At 43.3% G+C, this 9,149-nt stretch overlaps 1 pseudogene; it reads right to left on the bottom strand.

Moving 5' to 3' along the window:
- Window positions 1-3,871: 3,871 nt before the first annotated feature.
- LOC147424644 (uncharacterized) lies at window positions 3,872-4,389 on the bottom strand (annotated as a pseudogene).
- Between the last annotated feature and the right edge of the window lie 4,760 nt (window positions 4,390-9,149).

Below are 9,149 nucleotides of genomic sequence, written 5' to 3' on the forward strand. Positions count from 1 at the left end.
CGCCAATTTTTCCGCTTTGGCCTTGCTAAGGGCGCAATGGTCAAAAACTGGTGATTGTGCCACCGTGACTGTCACCTAGAATTGCAATGCCCATGAAACTTTGCAGTGGCAAGGAAAGCACACAAATCCCTGCCCCTACAAAGTTTCATGGGCATCGTAATCCGTCTCGACGGTCTACAGTGGAACAATCGCCAGTTTTTTACCATTCCCTTAGCGAGGCCAAAGCGAAAAGATTGGCCCAAGAGCCACCCTAGACCGACGAGACGGGAGAGGATTGCCACAAATCTCTGTAGTGGTTGGGAAAGCACACAAATCTCGATTCGCACAAAGTTTCATGGGCATTGCAATTCATCTCGACGATCTAAAATGGCAAAATGTCCAGTTTTTTACCATTGGGTCCTTGGCGCCAAAGTAGAAAAATTGGCGATTGTGCCACCCTAGACCGATGAGACAAGAGCGGATGGGCATGAGACTTCGTATGGGCGGGGAAAGCACACAAATACCAACCCTTGCAAAGTTTCATGGACATCACAATCCGTCTCGACGGTCTATGGTGGCACAATTGAGTGTTTTGTACCATTGGGCCCTTTGTGAGGCTAACGCGGAAAAATTGGTGATTGTGCCGCCCTAGACCGATGAGACGGGAGTGAATGTCCATGAAACTTTGCATGGGTGGGAAAAGCACACAAAGACACTCCCCTGCAAAGTTTCATGGGCATCTCAATCTGTCAAGACGGTCTACGGTGGCACAATCGCCAGTTTTTTTCGATAAGCGAGGGCAAAGCGGCCTAGGAGCCACCCTAGACCGACAAGACGGGAGCTAATGGCCATAAAACTCTACAAGGGCTGGGAAAGCACACAAATCCCCTCCCCTTCACAGTTTCATTGGCATCACAATCCTACTCAACTGTCTACGGTGGCACAATCGCCGGTTTTGTACGTTGGGCCCTTTGCGAGGCCAAAGCAACAAAATTCGCGATTGTGCCACCGTAGACCAACTAGACAAGAGCGGATGGCCATGAAATTGTGCAAGGGTAGAGAAAGCATACAAATCCCTACCCGTACAAAGTTCCAAGGGCATTGCAATCCGTCTCGACAATCTACGGTGATATAATTGTCAATTTTTTGGCTTTGGTTTCACTAAGGGTCCAATGGTCAAGAACTAGCAATTGTGTCACCATAGATCGTTGTGTAGAATTGTGGTACCCATGAGACTTTGCATGGGCAGGAAAAGCACACAAATCCCTGCCCTTGCAAAGTTTCAAGGGCATTGCAATCCATCACGACAATGACCATTGGGCCCTTAGCGAGGCCAAAGCGGAAAAATTGGCCTAGGAGCCACCCTAGACAGACAAGATGGGAGAGGATGTCCATAAAAATCTACAAGGTCTAGGAAAGCACACAAATCCTTGCCCTTCAAAGTTTCATTGACATCGCAATCGTGCTTGACGATCTACGATGGCACAATCACCAATTTTTGACCATTGGGCCCTTGCCGAGTGCCACCGTAGATCGTCGAGACGGATTGCGATGCCCGTGAAACTTTGTGAGGCGGGGATTTGTGTGCTTTCCCCACCCCTACAGAGTTTCATTGCCATCAGCTTTGGCCTCGCTAAGGGCCCAATGCTCATAAACTAGCGATTGTGCCACCATAGACCGTCGTGTAGAATTATGATACCCGTGAAACTTTGTAGGGGCATGGAAAGCACACAAATCTCTGCCATTGCAAAGTTTCATGGGCATTGCAATCTGTCACGATCATGACCATTGGACCCTTAGCGAGGCCAAAGCAAAAAAATTGGCCTAGGAGCCACCTTAGACCGACGAGACGGAAGCAGATGGCCATAAAATTGTACAGGGGCTCGGAAAGCACACAAATCTCCACCCTTGAAAAGTTTCATGGGCATCGTAATCCTACTTGATGGTCTACAATGGCACAATCGCCAGTTTTTGACCATTGGGCCCTTGCCGTGGCCAAAGCGGAAAAATTGGCAATTGTGCCTTCCTAGACCGACGAGACGGGATTAGATGGCCATGAAACTATACAAAGGTGAGGAAAGCACAAAAGTATCCATCCTTGCAAGTTTTTTACCATACCCTTGGCGAGGCCAAAGCAGAAAAATTGGCAGTTGTGCCACCTAGACCAACGATATGAGAGCGGATGGCCATGAAACTCTACAGGGGTGGGAAAGGACACTAATTCACACCCCCTCAAAGTCTCATGGGCATTGCAATCCGTCTCAATAATTTACTATGGCACAATCGCCAGTTTTTTACCATTGAGCCCTTAGCGAGGCCAAAGCAAAAAATTAGCGAATGTGCCATCCTAGATCGACGAGACGGGAGCGGATGGCCATGAAACTCTACAAGGGTGGAGAAAGCACACAAATCCCTACGCTTGCAATGTCTCATGGACATCGCAATCTGTCTCGACGGTCTACGGTGGCACAATCGTCGGTTTTTCACCATTGGGTCCTTATCGAGGCCAAAGGGGAAAAATTGGCGATTGCGCCACTCTAGACCAACGAGATGGGAGCGGATGGCCATGATACTCTACACGAGCAGGGAAAGGACATAAATCCCCACCCCTGCAAAGTTTCACGGAAATGGCAATCCGTCTCGACAGTCTATGATGGCACAATCACCAGTTTTTTACCATTGAGCGCTTAGCAAGGCTAAAGCGGAAAAATTGGCGATTGTGCCATCCTAGACTGACGAGACGGTAATGATGGCTATGAAACTCTAGAAGGGTGGAGAAAGCACACAAATACCTACCCCATCAAAGTTTCATGGGCATCGCAATCCTACTCGACGATCTACGGTGGCACAATCGCCAGTTTTTTACCATTGGGCCCTTGGCAAGGCCAAAGCGAGAAAATTGGCAATTGTGCCACCCTAGACCAACGAGACGGGAGCGGATGGCCATGAAACTCTGCAAGGGCAGGGAAAGCACATAAATTCCCACCCCATCAAAGTTTCATGGGCATCACAATCCTACTCGAAGATCTACAGTGGCACAATCGCCAGTTTTTTACCATTGGGCCCTTGGCAAGGCCAAAGCAAGAAAATTGGCAATTGTGCCACCCTAGACCAATGAGACGGCAACGGATGGCCATGGAACTCTACAAGGGCAGGAAAAGCACATAAATACCCACCCTTGCAAAGTTTCAAAGGCATTGCAATCCGTCTCAACAGTCTATAGTGACACAATCGCCAATTTTTTACCATTGAGCCCTTAGCGAGGCCAAAGCAGAAAATTGGCGATTGTGCCACCCTGGACCGATGCAATGAACTCTATAGGGGTGGATAAAGGACACAAATTCCCACTCTTGCAAAGTTTCATGGGCATCACAATCCGTCTCGACGATCTACGGTGGCACATTCACCAGTTTTTGACCATTGGGCCCTTAGCGAGGCCAAAGCAGAAAAATTGGTGATTGCACCACCCTACACCAACAAGATGGGATCAGATGGCCATAAAAATCTGTAGAGGTAGGAAAAGCACATAAATCCCTACCCCTACAAAGTTTCATGGGCATCACAATCGTCTCTACGGTCTATGGTGGCACCATCGCTAGTTTTTTTGTCATTGAGCTCTTGGCGAGGCCAAAGCGGAAAAATTGGCAATTGTGCCAACCTACACCGATGAGACGGGTGATGGCCATGAGACTCCACAGGGGCAAAAAAATAACCCAATCTATACCCTTGCTAAGTTTCATGGGCATCGCAATCTGTCTCTATCCTGTCAAATGAACGAGGGAAAATACAACCCCATAATATGGAACATCAATGAACCAGAGTATACAAGAATAGAAATGAGCGAAAGAGCCAAAAGGTGGAATGGTAAATAACAAGAACGTAGGGTTCATTGCTAGCATTCATTGTCACAACTATCATCTCCAGAAGCAGCTCCAATATCATCTGCAAGGTCTACAACTCCCAGGCTCTGCTGTGCAGACTATTTCCATGATGCTCTCGTGCTCATCCGGACCCAAACACCAACGAGGGATGCTCCCTTTTTTCTTGCTGATAATCCTCTCTAGCCTTAGCTTCATAGCAAGGACAAGATGGAAGGCCACCTTCGGCCACTGATACTGTACAAAATGGATGTAGTGCCCACTGGGCAGTCCATGGACTTGCTGAAAATAGTGCCCTGAAACAACCATACTGTGAACATTATATGCCTCACCATAATCATCCATGGTGGATTCCTGAAGCACATACTTTGCCTTGGTGCACCTAAGAATATAATAGTCAACTCCCTCTGCAATTTTCCTCCTCAACAATAACTACAAAATCATCTCCCTCTGCCAAGTAATCTGTGAGAGAATTAGTATCATCTAAGAACTGTGTGGCATGGCTATCAATGGATTTACTTGATGTGGTCATACCATGTGATGGTGAAAGAGGTTGTAGTTTCCACCTTGCAATCTTCCCACTCACCATGTACGCAGGCATCAAAAAAGCATGAGTGGTGCCTAGTAAAGATAGTGGGATCCCTAGCTGCGATGCTCCAAATGTTGTGCAACTGGAGCATACCTGCTATTGTGTCATAGTCCCAGCTAATGAGATCAATATCCTGGCTATCCACACACCAAAAGAGCCTCCTCACTGAGCATACACTGCTTGAAGATGAGTTATGTGCCATGTGCTGTGAGCACCACTCCACAACCTGTCTAGCATCTCTAAATGGGTCACTGTCGCGTTGAAGTTGATATCACCAAAGAGCACACTTTACACAAGCACATGCACCATCGTGCTCTCTCTTTCCATGCCCTGACTCAAAGAATCTCCAAATGCAAGGTATGCCACTGCTATGGTGCCATATGTACAACCAAAAGAAGTGACGTGCACTTTTCAATTGCACACCACAAGCATTCGACCAAATACAGCGATAAGAGAATGAGATGTGCCGCTCACAAAGGAATCATCATGCTGCTGGAAACAATGTTGCACAAACTACTCACTATGTGAGAAATCATCACAGATGTAGAAATGGTACTCACGTATGATCAGTCGTGAGTCCTCAGAGCTCTCCACTCCATCAAACTGCCAGTTGCAACCTACAAGATGTGCCATGTCGAAGACCTGTGTATGTCTGGTAGTCATACTGCTCTCATGTAATTATCGCACCCGCATCATCATTATCTATGTCATATGTAAGTTGTGCAAGATCCCCACATTGGGCACACTTTCCCTCCACACACAACATCTGATGGGATGCTCCATCTACACGTTCACACAACAAAGAGTGGACGAAGTCTCATGGCCCCCTCGGGAACTCTTTAGCATGCCCCGAAAGAGCACAGAACACATCATACATAATCTAAAACTGCACATGGTATCTGCAACAACATGTCTCCTCTCGCGCATGAATCACACGTACAAAGGCTTGCAAGCCTCGAAGGAGCACTGACCAATGCTAATCTCAGGGTGGGCATCCTGGAATGCATGAAAGAGCTGACTCTGTGTAATCTCTAGGATCATAGCACCATGCTCTATGTATTGCTTGTGACCAGTAACCAAACCTATGTTGAATTGCCTTTTCCAAGTTTGGCAAGGTGCGGAAATTCTCCTCCCAAAACTGTCCTATTAGCTCTCTCATGCATGAATCTAGAATGCGTGAGAATCATGGAGCACGCCCATTGCTCGCCCAAAGCTCACCACTATGTCCCAAATCAAGTCTCTTTCTCCTAAAGCATCCAACACGCAAGGTGGGTCGACGAATGCACAACACAAGAAGTGACCTAAGAAATAAATGTGATGGATGTAGCCTCCATTGCTGCGGTGAGTGTGCGACAAGCTCCAAGTGCATCCCTGGATCCCCATCAAGATAGTGCAATGTAAGAGCGTCTGACACTATCTACAACTACTACCTTAGTGTGATGAGTCCTCAAACTACGGATCTCGATAGCTGTGCAGGCCTCACGACACAAGGGTGTCGCAACAAATGCTCAAGCACCTGAATGCGTGAGGAAAGATCAATGTCGTTGAAGTAGGTCTCTGCAATGATGCCTGCACAATATCTGGCTCCAGATACGTTAAGGGAGCGTACCATCGCTGAAGGACTAGGCTTTGATGCTACTGTAGGGTCCACACATGCCTCCATGCCAACTCCAGAGGGTGCTCCAAGAGCAAGCGAGGGAGATCCACTCAAAAGAGATAAGGAAATTGTGTTGTGTCGATGGACTGCCAAAATGTTCCAAGGCTGGCGACACCATGTCAGACTCCCCAAATTTTTGGACGGGGTCTTTGTGATGTCTATCTTGCTTTCGAGACCTTCGTGATTGTGAACCAATGGTTATTCGGAAAAATGAATGTTAAAATAGTTAGTGATTGAATGAAAAGAGCATAAATGCTCCAAACTCACGCACACTCAAACTCTCAAATGAAGTGGACTAAAAAAGGGGGTTTATATACATTGTCTCCCTAATGTAACCTAAAAAGGTGTAAATCTTGATAAGATTACACCAATCAAATTTTTAAAATAGTTTATATAAATTTATAATTATCTTTTAAATTAGTTGACTTATATTAAGTGAATTTTTTAAAGAATTAATTTAAATAAACAAAAATATAATAATAATCATAATATTATAAAATATTAAAATATATAGAAATTAAAAATTAATTTACTTTGAGTTGTCTTTTAATAATTGTGCTATATAATCTATATAATTTACTCATTTATTGAAAAAATTTAAGATAGAAATAAATGACGTTGCTATGAGGCGGCCATGCATGGATTACATGGCCGTCTATGTGGCAATATGATCTGACGATCGAATCCTCCTCAAATGCCATGTCATTATGTGACATGGCAAAATGGTAACATGGAATGTTTAGGTGGCAAAAAGGTAGATGGTGAGTTAGAGAGTTGATGATGTGTCATGCTTAGTGGATTGTGAAGTGCGGGTGATGTGGCAATCCATGCAAGCACCAGGGACAAGTGTCGTGTGAGGTGGTGGATGACATGGCATCTAATGTGAGGTGGCATGCAAGGTGGAGTTGAGGTTGGTGGATGAGGTGGCATTTAGGATGACACGGCACACCAAGTGTAAAGTCAAACTTTTGACTATGGTGATGTGGAAGGTGACATGGGGTGATGACATGGACTTCTGGTGATGTGGCAGCCTCCTTGTATGATGTGGAATAGACAAGTAGGATTTTGATAAAGAGACCAAACCATGAAATATAGACTAGTGTCAAAAATTTTAGGCTTCACACTTTATCAAACCTAAGGAGCCACATCTTAAGTTACTTCTAGAATTGAAAAAATTAAAACAGTAGAAAAGTACCTTTCTCTAACTCAAATTGACTCAATTTTTTTTAGTGAGTACTTTATGATGAAATCCATACGATACACAAAAATCAAATTGATGGCAGTATAAATTATTTATTATATTTTTAAAAAAACTCCCTTAAGATCCTCTAAGCAGTCTTTGTTATTTTTCGAGCTAGATCTAAAAAAAGTGAACCGTTAAAGATTCTACTTTTTTGCATCATCACATTCTACAGGTCGTAATCTATCAAATGACCATTGGATCTTGGAAAATAGTCTATACATCTTTAGAGATTCTGGTGTAAAAAATTAAGGCTTTTTTAAACAGCGACTCTAACGAAGAAAGATAAACAATAATTACATAGAGATCCAAAAAAATATCAAAAAATCAAAGTAAATTCCTTGTCAAGTGATATGCAAAAGGACAATTCAAGCGAATAAATCCATATAAAGATATAGACAATTGTTCATCAAAGTTACAGTGTTGTGATAGGGTATGACAGACTGGACCAAAGTACTTCTTCTATACTAAAATTTATATTTTTGTTTGAAAAATTGAAGATCAAAGATTTCCATAGCGTTTAATACTGGGGAAAATTACCAAAATACCCCTCTAATTTGTGGAAATTCCTAAAATACCCCTCAAATTTCCAAAATTTCCTCGCAAAAAAGGGCAATTATATCTAAAAATAATGAAGCAATTCATCCCCAAAGCCTACATAACCTACTCAAATTCTAGTTTTAGTATCTTGTATTGATAGACAATTAGTCCTCTTATGAAAGCTACAAATTTCTTAATCTTTGGAAAAATTTAATCTCACAACTAGGGATATTTTGGGAATTTTGGAAAATTTGAGAGGTATTTTGGGAAATTATGACAAAATATCGGGGGTATTTTGTCAATTTTTTGAAATTTGAGGGGTATTTTGGGAATTTCCACAAATTAGAGGGGTGTTTTGGTAATTTTCCCTTAATACTATGCATTTTGTGTGGCCACCAAATCTTGCTGCTAAAAAGTACATGCAAGCAAGTCAAATATACATAAAAGTGTGGAAAAACAGACTGTTTTTCGGTAATTCTGCTAAGGGAGACTACTGAAAGTGGATACACCTTATCATGCATACACCCCGGGACAACAACAGATGCTTTGTATTTTGGAGGCACTGATTTTCTTGCAAGTGTATGCTGATGCAGATATGGCAGATGACAAAGATACTTGAAGAAACACTACTGGCTATGTCTTCACAGTTGGAGGCACAACAATAAGTTGGGCTTCAAAGGTGCAAACAGTGGTCTCACTTTCTACCAACAGAAGCAGAATTTGTAACAATGATTGAGGCAAGCAAAGAACAATTGTGGCTTCACAGATTCTCGGAGGAGCTTGGATACAAGCAAGACAATTGTGTCTTGTACAACGATAGTCAAAGCGCCCTTCATCTTGCAAAGAACTCAATCTTTCACTCAAGGACAAAGCATATTGAGGTGATATATCACTTCATACGTACTCTTTTGAAAGAGGGACAACTAAAGCTAGAAAAGGTGTACACAAGTGAAAATCCGGTAGACATGTTAACAAAGGTGGTTAACAAGGAGAAGTTGAGCTTTTGCTCATCTTCAATTGTCATTCAAGGATAAGAAGCTAGGATAGAAAGCAGTCACAGGTTTGGTATGGAGATCAGTCTCCAAGTGGAAGATTATTAAGTATGGAGCGTGATTTACTCCTTGTAACTTTTAGTTTAAAAAACACACATTTGTAAGGCCCCCATTATGAAGAGAAGCCATCGTGTGTAAGGAATATCACTCGCCAAAAATAAAAAATTCACTCCCTTGCCGGAATATTCCCTTTTCACGGAAATATTATCGTCGA

The sequence above is a fragment of the Adiantum capillus-veneris genome, chromosome 25, assembly GCF_014529385.1.
Source record: "Adiantum capillus-veneris isolate H3 chromosome 25, ASM1452938v2, whole genome shotgun sequence".
Classification (NCBI taxonomy): Eukaryota; Viridiplantae; Streptophyta; class Polypodiopsida; order Polypodiales; family Pteridaceae; genus Adiantum; species Adiantum capillus-veneris.